The sequence below is a fragment of the Pteropus alecto genome, unplaced genomic scaffold, assembly GCF_000325575.1.
Source record: "Pteropus alecto unplaced genomic scaffold, ASM32557v1 scaffold7, whole genome shotgun sequence".
Taxonomy (NCBI): domain Eukaryota; kingdom Metazoa; phylum Chordata; class Mammalia; order Chiroptera; family Pteropodidae; genus Pteropus; species Pteropus alecto.
Window position 1 is genome coordinate 8,926,367 of NW_006494614.1, and position 12,435 is coordinate 8,938,801.

General features: G+C 38.3%; 1 pseudogene; it reads right to left on the minus strand.

Moving 5' to 3' along the window:
* Positions 1–1,336: 1,336 nt before the first annotated feature.
* Positions 1,337–1,454, minus strand: LOC112474963 (annotated as a pseudogene).
* Between the last annotated feature and the right edge of the window lie 10,981 nt (positions 1,455–12,435).

Sequence of the window (12,435 nt, forward strand, 5' to 3'; positions counted from 1 at the left end):
TTAAGATGACAGATAAAAAAACATTTTAAGCCATAAACTTTTTAATTAAACATTAGGTGAAATGAGTTAGATTGAAATCAATAGAAGCTAACCATAGCGTTTTAAAAATGTAATTGTCTCATACACAGCTCAGTCACAAAGATCTCTACACATTTTTTTTTCTAATCAGCTTTATTGAGGTGCGATTTAAAGTGTGTAGCTTGATGAGTTTTGACAGACATGATTGCACTACAACCAAGATATAGAATATTCGTATTATTCACCAAAATTCCCTCATTCCCTTTTATGGTCAACGCCCACCCTGCTCCCAAGCCCACCTCCTGACAACTACAGTTATGTTTTATATCACAATGGTTTTGCCTTTTTTAGATTTTTATATAAATGAAATTACAGAGTATAGAGTCTTTTTTTTTTTGTCCAGCTTCTTTCACTCAGCATGTTGCTTTTGAGATTTATCCATGTTGTTGTGTCTAGCAATAGTTCATTCCTTTTTATTACTAAGTAATATTTCATTGTATGAATATATCATGATTAGTTTATCCATGTAGCAACTGACAAGAAGTTGAGTTGTTTCTAGTTTGGGACTATTGTGAACAAAATTTCTATGAACACCTATGTACATTTCTTTGTGTGAGTTCTAGTTTTCATTTCTTGTGGGTAAATACCTAGAAGCGGGATTGATGAATCATATCATAAATGTATATTTAACCTTATGACAAATTGCCAAACTGTTTTTCCGAAAGTGGCTGTGTCATTTCGCATTTCTACCAGCAGCAGTTTGAGAGTTCCAGTTTCTTTATATTTTCACCAATACTTGGTATTGTCAGTTCTTTTCATTTTGCCATTCTAGTGTGTATGTGGTGGTATCTCATTATTTTAATTTGTACTTCCCTAATGACTAATGTTCACTATCTCTTTGTGCCTATTGGTCATTTGTATATCCTCTTTAATTCACATATTTTTACAATGGTTTTAGAGTAAATGTGGTCCCACTTTAGGTTGGTGAACTAAGGCCAAGAAAAGAAAATATAAACTCCTACATTTATGCCACAGAGCCCCTGAGACAATGTCCTCAAGGAAGAAACGAGAACTTTCCTTAAACAGGATTAGGAAAACTGGAACGCGTGCATTTCCTCAAGTTTTTATATTTGATCATGTAGCTAGATAGAGGGTGTTTTTTAATACAATGAAATAATTTTCAAATGAGAGAGAAAAGTTAAATCCTACATTAAATAAGGGGAAAGAATCCTTTAAAAATGTTCATTCATAATTTAAAAAAACAGCTTTGGGTTAGACTTTTTAAAAATTTTTTTAATTTTTTTGTTTTTATTTTTTACGCCTACAGCACCTGGTCTTCCTAGGTGGTCTCCCATTCAAGTCTAAACAGGCCCGACCCTACTTAGCTTCCGAGATCAGACGGGATTGGGCTTATTCAGAGTGACATGGCCGTAGACATGGGTCAGACTTTTGACATAAAATGAATATAGTATGGTAGTTTAGATTGCTGGCCCAAAAGTCAGACAGTCTGGATTCAAGTCCTGGCTCTGCCACATAGGCGCTTGTAAGCCAGGTTATTGCGCTCTCTGAGTCTAATGCCTTTACTAATAAAATGAAAGCAATAATAGCTACTACAAAGGTTTGTTGAGTTAACACATGTGAAGTGTTTAGAATGGTTTCTGGCATGTATTTAATGCTCAGTAAATATTAGTCATTGTTATTATTATATAGATGCTTAAATACAAGTTGCAAATATTAGTCATTGTTATTATTATATAGATGCTTAAATACAAGTTGCAATACATAAAATTCTCTGAGCTAAAAAAAATACACAGTTTGCTTTATAAATAGACATTTTACAAGATCGATTCTTGGAATTGATCAGGTCACCGCTGGTTGAAATGAAGTCTATTTTCCACCTCGAAATATGTTTAACTGAGACCTGTTTCTGCACATCATCCCAGGTAATATGCTAGGTGAATTGTCCTCTCTTCCAAAAGAAAGACTTCACTTCTCCCAGCACCAAGAAAGATGGGCTGAGGGTATGCTTTCTTGAAAACAAAGCCATGATCTGATACTCTTCAACCCAAATAATTGGCCAATGGCTCCTAAGGAGTTTTTTTGTAAGATATTCTGGATATGAGGCAAATCACTTGCTAGAACAGCAGCTTCGAACCTGTAGCTAGCTATATTAAGGTCAAAATAAATAAATAAATAATCATGATTTTCTTTAAAGCGCCAATAATTTGATATTGTATTTAAATTAATATTTTAGTAATCATTTCAGCATCTGCCTACTCGTAAAAAATAATACACATGTATGTAGGGCAGTTATTCATTAAATCGACTAAAAACGCTTGGTGACAAGCCTTACAATCACTCCAAGTACCCCCAAGGTCTGAGGCTCACAGATGGGGAACCTCCACACCAGAATATACATACAGATTTTCTCAGTCTTGGCTCCCCTGAAAGGATTCTCCCATGCTGTGTTCAATGACATCTCTTGCACTAAGATCATAATAATTTCCCTGAATATTTGGTGGTTCTTATGTGGAATGTACGTATTACCCAGACACCACCGTAAAGGCCTCCAAGCCCAGGAGAGACTGTCCAGTTTCTTCAAATACATAAATGTAGTCTGTGTTCCTGACTGTGCTTTCTGGCATCTTCCTTCTGATTCTGTCAGGATCCCTTCTGTCACTGGTCCTAACTGTTTTCCATATGTCTGCAGATTGGAGAGAGAGTACCTACTTACTCAGTGACGGCACTCCAAGTCCTGGGCTTTTTTCCTGTGTGTGACAAAGAGGAAACTTAATTTTTTCATAGAGATCACAGGTGCATCCGTACAGGTTTGAGTCCCTTCTGAATCCCTAGGAGCAGCTTTGACTTGTGAGTGAGGACCCACCCATTCCTCTACTCTTCACGCAATGGTAGAAAGCCAAAATCATTAACACCGGCACGGAGGTGAGTCAGCAATGAATTATTCTTAAGCAGTGAAGACCAAATGGTGGTTCGCCGTTTTAGTGAATTCCAAAAATCTGGAGTCATTTGAGTCCAAAGGGGAAACTTGTGAGAGTGGGGTGGGTGGGGAGGAGCAGTGAGAAAATAGAAGCAACAAAAATATGCCTTCAGTGTTCTCACTGCTCATTAGACTAGCACTGAGCCAGGACTCTTATGGCCTGAATAACTGATACTTTTTATAAGTAACTGAAGAGCTATAAAAAGCCTAACATTTAAGAAAATAACAAACAGCTGTGGCGAATGAGCAAGAGAAAACTAAAGAGCAAGCCTGTCTGGGTGGCAAGAGGTCATGCTGCTTCATGAGGAAGTGCTAAAACATCACTAACATTTGTTACATCAGTGTGTTTACATGGCTGGTCATACTACTCTTCCTTTCACCTCAGCTCACTTTCCTATCAAAACAGAAGAACAAACGCATGTCACCAGAATGCTCAGCAATATTTCCTGAAAACGGCATTTCTTTCCTATGCATCTAGCCATGTGTTAGGCAGTGGTACACATGACGGATTCCTAATCAACAGAGTGAACAAACACCCTCTGCTTTCAGGCTGAGCCTCACTGCCCTGGGACCCCAGGGCTTAGTTCACGTGTGCCTTGAGGGGCTGTACAGCTGCCCTTCCTTTCAACGGAAAATGCCATCTGCAGGTACTACAGTTAGCAAAAGGCAGCAACAGCCCTCCCTACTTCCTCTGGTAATTGTCCATAAACCTAATAATGGGGCAATTACCAATGGGAAGCAGTATGGTAAAGTGATCAAATGTATGAGCTTGTGCTTTAAATTTCAACTCCAGTACTTACTCCTGGTTGACCCTGGACAAGTTAACTAATCTCTCTGCCCCTAGTTTCCTTAATAGTAAATAGTAAGTCAAAGTTACCTTCTCCTGGCCTTCAGTTGAACCTTAGGCAGGTGTGTCAGACAATGATCTAGGATGACTTTGAGAGGGCACGTAGCCATCTTCCCTAATTTCTAAGTCTTAGGTAACTTTTCTTACTGGTACACAATTAACGTTAGTTGGTACAATTAGAAAGTGAATAGGAAAATGGTACATCTAGATCCATCCACATCAATAATTACATTAAATGTAAGTGGATTAAACATTTTTAAATAAAAGGTAGAGATGGTTAGAATGGATAAAAAGGAAAACCCAATTATATATTGCCTATAAAAGATACACTTTAAATATAAAGATTCAGATAGGTTGAAATGAATTGAATGGGAGAAGATACGTTATGCAAACAGTAAGGATAAGAAAGCTGGAATGGCTATAAAAATATGTTTTTTTTTTTTTCCTCCTTAGCTTGTTTTATATGAACCAACTCTAGAATCATCAGCCTGTTCTCGCAGCCATCTTGCCATCTGCTAGGCTTGATAGCCATTGCTGGAGCTCTCAGAATCCTTCCCTAAGATACCTGGAGTGTTGCCACAACAGATGTTGAACTATCAGATTTCATACATGTTGCCTAGGGCAAGATGTACACATGAGGAGAATGATGGAGGTCATGTGGAATATTAAAATCCTTTGAAGTGTCCATAGCAAAAGAATTTCTACTTCGACTCTGCCCCTCAGGTGAACTCTAAACAAATATAGGCTTCATTTATCTTTATATCTATTAGCAATTGCTCAGATACAATGGAAGATTGTATTTGAAAGAAAAAATAAATGACAAAAAAAATTGGCCTTTTGAAGAACGTGAAAGATCAGTTTGCTCCTTAGAAATATTTTCTCCTGCTCCTTTTCTGCCTAAGGCTGTGTAGATACATTGCAGCATTGCATTCCATGAAGTGTCTTCGGAATGAGATATGTGGCATCAAAGGGCCTTGTCATCATCCCAGGTGAACTGGGCGAAGGCTTCCCCGAATAAGCTACTTCTTTTGCATTCATTCAAGGACAAGGACCTCAGGTAGATAAAGGTTCAGTTAAAAAATCTACATGCAGAGAATTAGACATTTCCAAGGTTTGTGGATTCCATATGTTGCCTTCTCTAACCACCTTAAATCTCTTTACCAGCATTCCCTTAATCCCGACAGCTCTTGCTAAACTGAGGTCATGATGGAGGGCAGACAAGTCTAAGGAGTATGGATGTGGGAATCCATAGAATGGGGACCTTCGCAAAAGTTTTCTTTAAGGCCCATGCTTTAAATGGTCCATTTAGGAACAGGCTAGGGCAACAAAAGATCATGGCGTTAATAGAGGCAAAGAAGCCATTTCTGAATACTGTGGCTCCTCATCTCAGAATGCCTTTTCAACACAGCAGCAACTCCTAGAGGGAAGAGCCCCCTATAGTTCAAGCCCATTCACCTCCAATCCCAGTGGAAACTTTCTCTCATTAAAGAACATTCCTAGCATTATGCCTCCGCAATGGCAGTACCAAAGCCAGGTCAGCTGCAGAACACTTGGCCATCGATAACAAGATCTTTTCCCCCTTCAGGATCTTGTTCATTTGTTTACTTGTTCATTCTTCCCCCATCATCTATGCCCAGTTAAAAAAGGAATAAAATTATAAGATTATCCTCTTCTTCGACTGAGTATTATTCTCTGCTGACCAGAAGAGAATCGGGTTCATTTCATGATTAATCCTCTCAATGCTCTGAAAGGCAAATAGGTGACAGGCATGAGGGGAAAGCACTTCCATGAACAATTTTTTACTGGAACTTGTCCTATTGCAAAGCTCTTCTGCCAGATTCCATTAGGAAATTGCAAGCAGATTCATACGTCCAAGGGCTCCTCTCTCCCCTACTCATAAATATATAGACATCACATGGCAAGGGAGGGAGGCTGACTCTCTCGTATGGCATACCCTTGCACAGCAGACGTGTAGGCAAATGCAAATACTGAACACAGTAGCTTGTGCATATGTGCATATGAATATATATCATGTTATTACTCCTTGGCGATGAGATTCCAAGTAGCTACCAGAAAGGGGAGGGGAAAGCCATCATCAATACAGCTGCACTTCAGAATGTCAATTGAAGGCAGACAATGATAAGAAGATGGGCAGGCTGTCCCTAGCAACATGAAAATAAGAGCCAAGACCACCTAAGGACTGATTCAGGACTGGGCCAAATTCCAGCCCTAAACTCATCACAAATTATGCTAAGAGCTCCCTAGAGAAGGCTCCAATTGGCATTTTTGAGCCACACATCCCATCTTTTTTTTTTTTTTTTGATATAGACATCAGGACTGCTTGGGAGACGACTGGAGAATAAAAAGCCCACGTGAGAAATAAATTAGGGAAGGGCTGCTCTCTCATTCAAACGCTTTCAACTTTTCTGAGAAATCCTTCAGCTTCTTTAAAATAAGCTGATATTATTATTCCACTTTACCATCTAAGTCCCTAATGAAGGGAAAAGCCAGTGTGCAGAAAGGTAAAGAGAATTGTAGATGAAAATGTCAGCAGACAGGAAGGCTGCAGCATGGCAGAGCTGGAATTAGGGAAGAAAACATCTATTTTTAAGGAAATACTCTTTAAGATTTTTTCTTTATTCTTCCAGGAACACTTAGGTCTTATCTTTTTGTAGACAGAGACGTACACTTAATCACAAGCATACTGTATGAAAGAAATATGTATAGGCCTTCTAGACCCCCAAATATATAGCAACGGTTCCAATTTTCATTACCAGAAATAACTAGAGGAAATGAGAAGCAGGTGTGGGAAGGCTTCCCTGAGTGATGCCAGGGCTTCGTTTTAATTCAGTTGTGTATGGCCTGCCACTGCCTCCTGGCCTTGCTGCTCACACACTCAGAGGTCAAGCTATTAAAATCAGCCAAATACACTCAAATTAATTTCTTTTAGGCCCCAGCTCTACATTGCTTGCCAACAGAACACTTCACCAACTTCTGGCAGAAGCAGCGCTAAATCTCTGAAGTAGGAAATATAGTTTCTTCTTAGATGACAAGAACTATTTGGGGCATAAGCTTTAAAGATCTCAGAATTAATCAAAGAGAACTACTTATATACAAACATGAAACTACTTTTGGGTAGGTGGTAGATATCTAAAATAAGTTCCATATTTCTTCTATTGGCAAACTACATCTTAATGAGAGAGTATGAAATATATGGCCTGTTGATATTGGCAACTGTTCGTATCTTATAAATATTTGATAACGTCCTTTGAGGATTATTACGTGGAGAAAAAAAAGGGTGAGGTACATCTGAGGATCTACCTTTTGTTTCTTTTTCACAAATAATCCATATTTGCTTCCTTTTGTCCTTTAGGCAATACTTTTAATGTTTTGAAATTTTCGAATTGCCCACAAATTAAAAAGAGGTCAATACATCTGCTTTGAATATATCTCCCAGAGACCAATGCCCACAGAGAAAGAAAACAAACAGCTAATTCACTAGACAGGGTTCTGTTTGAGAGCCTGTTGTAGGATAATTCTTTGTTAGTTTACAGCAGGGCTCTGGGATTATCATTTGCTGTAGTTTCAGTAGAGAAAGAAAGGTTGGGAAATGAGCTTAAACCTTGGTTCTGTTACCTCCTGGTTGCTAACCTTTGACAAATGACTTAACCTGCACAGGACTTAATTTCCTTATCTGTAAAATGAGGTGATTATCTGTAAAAATAAGATGATTTCCAAGGTCACCTTCTGCTGTAAAATTTTATGATTCTGTCTTTAGCCTCCTTGGAAAAGTCGTATCTGGCTGTGCTTGTATGAATTTGTGCTATACTTAGCACTATAATAAGCTAAAAAGACCTTAAAGTAACAATCTATATTATAACTGACAATAGGAGGGTAGCCATGATCCTAATGAATGAATTTGCTTATAATTCATCTCTGTGTAAGGAATGGTGACACAATAGCGGTCTTGAGCTATGGTAGACTGATTGAGACCAGGGCTCAGCAAAAGAAGCTCCTCCAAAGACAGGTCAGAGTCTCAATTTCATCCACTGGATGTCCCAAGAATGCCAACTCTTCCCTACTGAGCCTCTAATCCAACCAAAGATAGGCTGTGACTTCACATATGGATGTGCAGAGCTCATGGATAGGTAGGAATGAGTTCCTACTAAAGGGATAGGTTATCACTTTGGCCAGTCAGACACTTTAAAGGCCTATATGCTCTTCTTTTGTGCTTGGAGTCAGAGATAAAGGTCCTCATTTCGGAAGTCTGACACCTTCCTGGGACTTAAAACTCCATTTATTCTTGGGTTTAATATTTCTGCTACTTGTTCTTTAACTATGGTGACTCAAGTGTTAATTTCACCCTTGACTGCCTATATTCACCCTGATTTACACAACGGACTTCTAAGTGTTAGAAACAGCACGGACATAAATATGCACCCTCTATTCACAGGGGTGTGGGCATGCATGGATGTGCTCACACAGGTGCATGCTCCCTTTTCAAGACTGTTGTGAAAAAAATAACATTGGGTAACCTCGAAGTTAAAATCTTGAAGTCTTGAAGTTTGGGGTAAAAGATTGTCTTCTATTACACAATTTTGTTAAGTTAAAATTTCATATTTTGCGTTATAGTTTACAGGGGGACATTTGTGTAGTATTCGTATTCATAAAAACAAATGTATTTCTACAGCACTGTACTCAGATAATTTAAAAAATATTTGTTTAGTTGAATTATTCTGTTTTGGGTTAGAGAGTCTCTTTCATTTTTAAATAATTACTCCTCATATATATGAAATATATTCAAATTTTTAAAACTCTGAACTTTTCTTCTGGATTTAATAAAGATATATTGACTACCACAGAATTTTAAAAAATCCATTACTTTTGTAATAAATAATCTCTGGCTGATAGTTAGGTAACCGTTATGGATTGAATTTTGTCTCCCTCCCCTGAATCCATATGTCAAAGTCCTACACACACACCCTGCCCCCCACCTCCCAGCCTAGTACCTCAGAATGTGATCAGGGTCATTACAGATGTAGTTGCGATGAGGTCACATCAGAGCAGGGTGGGCCCCTAATCCAATAGGACTGGTGCCCTTATGAAAAAGAGGAAATTTGGAGAGATATACGCAGGGAGAATGCCACATAGGTGAAGGCAGAGTGCGATGCCACTATAAGCCAAGGAATACCACTGTTTGCCAGTATACCCCAGAAGCTAAGAGAGAGAAATGAAACATTCTCCCTCACATCCCTCAGAAGGAACCAACCCTGCCCGCACCTTGATCTTGGACTTCTAGCCTCCAGAACTGTGAGACAATAAATTGTCTGTTGTTTAAGCCATACTGTAGCGCTTTTGTTATGTCAGGCCTAGGAAACTAAAACAATTACCAAATTTGGAAATTTTCTCCTCTCGGCATTTCTTTAAATTATCAAGAACAAACACCTCTAACAATCTGTATAAGTCTGATTTGCTCATTTTGCTAACTACAAATGCACGCGCACACACACACACGCACGCACACACACACACACACACACACGCACAAATCACATGACCACGCCCAAACACGGAGCTCTGTGTATGGACTCGGCCCTATTGTGAGTGGTTGTCGGGAAAGCCCGGAGACCATGCTATAACAGTAGACGTCAACAGGGATGGTGTTTTCTTACTCTTGGTCTTGAATCAGTAAAAGATGAAGAAAAAAAAGCACACTTGCGTATTCTCTGGTTTAGGCCCAGTCATGATTCCTTTAAAGACACTGCCAATAGATTTTAGTCATTCTCTGGCAAAGGTTTCTCTTCAACCACAAACACTACATAGTTGCTGAATGAGTCACCACCTTGAGTAATCTAATTCCTTGACCAGTACACGCCTGCTGCTAATAGCATGCTGTGTCTTTAGCGGTGTGTTTTGCATTGTTCCATTCTCTGAAGTTTCTTTAATACTTTCTTAAGGGTAGGGTTAAGGATTCACTATGAATCTTTAGAGAGGAGGAACCTTGCTTACTCAGCAGCGTGTGAAATGACTGGCTATCATGAACCAAACTGTTGTTTTATTAAGCTTCCTCATACTTTGAGCTAAGCTAGATGTGACATTATTACTTCAAAAAAGCAGTAAACGTGGGCTAAAAACTCTTTTTTTCCCCAAGCTAGACGCCTTTTGCTAAAGAATCCAGGGGAAAAAAACAAAAGGAAAGAAGCAGAATGATGCTCTAGGAAGGAGGATAGTGGAACTGGGCCCACCTCATGTCACCTCACCAGCCAGGCTCACATGGAGACTCAACTTGCATCATTAGACATCCTGAGTGTCTTCGGGAAGAATATAATATAACTACTATCAAAGAGTTATTTCTATCAATAAAGTTTAAAGCAAAGAAACCTCTGAACTTATTTTGCACGATTTTAAAAAAAGTATGCCTGGAAGATATTTTCCCTATCAACATTCTACAGCCACAAGATGTCTTGTTCTTTAACCAAGAACTATTTTTTTCTCCAAGGCTGGTAGATTGAAACATTTTGAATATTTGTAACATTTTATTCTAAGGAATATTTTTATATTAATATCTGGCCAGCTTGTCTTTAGTTATTTTGTCTTTCTCATGTTTCCAGTCACTAACGTAATTTTTATTCCTCCATAAGTGAGTGACAATATTATCAAAATAGAAATTGGAGAAACAAAACCATTTAACGAAGTCAAAGGCAACCTACTGAATGGGAGAAAATACTTGCAAATATATCTTATCATATATCTGATAAGGGGTTAATATCAAAGAACTCAAACAACTCAACAGCAAAACACACACACACACACACACACACACACAAAACCCTTGAAAAATCTAATTAAAAAATGGGCAGAGGATCTGAATAGATATTTGCCTCGAAGAAGACATACAGATTGCCAACAGGTTCATGAAAAGATGCTCAATATCACTAATCAACAGGGAACTGCAAATTACAACCACAATGAGATATCATCTCACACTTGTTAGAATGGCAAAAAGACAAAAATAACGAGTGTTGGTGCGGATGTGGAGAAGAGGGAGCCTTTATGCCCTGTTGGTGGGAATGTTAACTGGTGCAGCCATTATGGAAAACAGTACAGAGATTCCTCAAAAAATTAAAAATGGAACTACCATATTATCTGGTAATTCCACTTAGGATATTTATCAGAAGAAAACAAAAACACTAACTGGAAAAGATATATGCACCTCAATGTTCACTGCAGTATTCTATAATAGCCAAGGTCTGGAAACAACCTAAGTGTACATTCACTGATGAATGAATAAAGAAAATGTGGTATATATAGATACAATGGACTATTACTCAGCCATAAAAAAAATAATGAAATCTTGCCATTTGCCGAAACATGGATGGACTCTGATGGCATTATGCTACCCAAAATAAGTCAGACAGAAAAAGACAAATATGATATGATCTCACTTAATGTAGAATCTAAAAAGCAAGCAAGCAAACAAACAAACAAACAAATGAATACCAAGCTCATATATACAGAGAACAGATTAGTGGTTGCAAGAGGCAGGGTAGGGGGGAGGGTGGGAGCTGGACAAAATGAGTGAAGGGGGTCAAAAGGTATAAAGTTCCAGTTATAAGTAAGTCACGGGAATATAACATACACCATGTCTACTATAGTTAATGACACCGTACGGCATATTTGAAAGTTGCTAAAAGAGTAGATCTTAAGAGTTCTCATCACGAAAACAAATTTCATAACTATGTATGGTTACAGATAGTAACTAGACTTATTGTGGTGATCATTTCACTATATATACAAATATGGAACATTATTCGTATACCTGAAACTGATGTTGTATGTCAATTATACCTCAATAAAAAAATAAAGAAATTGGAGAAATGGAAGAAAAATTCTTTAAATTCATTTTAACTGTGCTGCCCTATTCCATAACCTTACCCATTTCGGGAGGGAGAAAAACACATCTTAAGTTTAAGCTCTGAATGGGGATGCTTTCAAAACAAACCGAAGAATGGCTGTTTAATAATATTATTCATAACTTACATTTGCATGGCAATCCACAACTCTCACAAAACTACTTTGTCCTCAAAAGAGCCCAGACATATTACCACTGAGGAAAGAGAAGCCCCTGGGTTACACGGAATGTAGAGGAGTCAGTGACTCTCGGCTCAGTCCTCTTTGTTCTCTTTCTAAGGCAGTTTGTCCTGGACGAGAGGCTCAGCCATCTGCCACAGAGCATTCTCTAGTTGACTTACCACGAAACTCCTCTCTGCCTAAGATCAGCAAAGTTAGCCATTGAACTTTTCTGAGCTTCTGTTTTCTCATCAGCAAAATAAGGACAATGCCACCAATCCCCACAGGATAAGGCGAGAGTAAAATTAAATGAAGCCAGTGAAAGAAGGTTAATAAACTATAAAAGTGTTATGCACATGTTATACAAATCTCTTCTTTAGGAGCTTTATTGCAGAGTGAATAAGGACATTTATTTGCCATTTTAACTTAGGCAAGTTTCTTAATATTTCTAATGCTCAAGCTTCCTTATCCGTAAAACAAGAATACTACTAGCCCCTTGAGA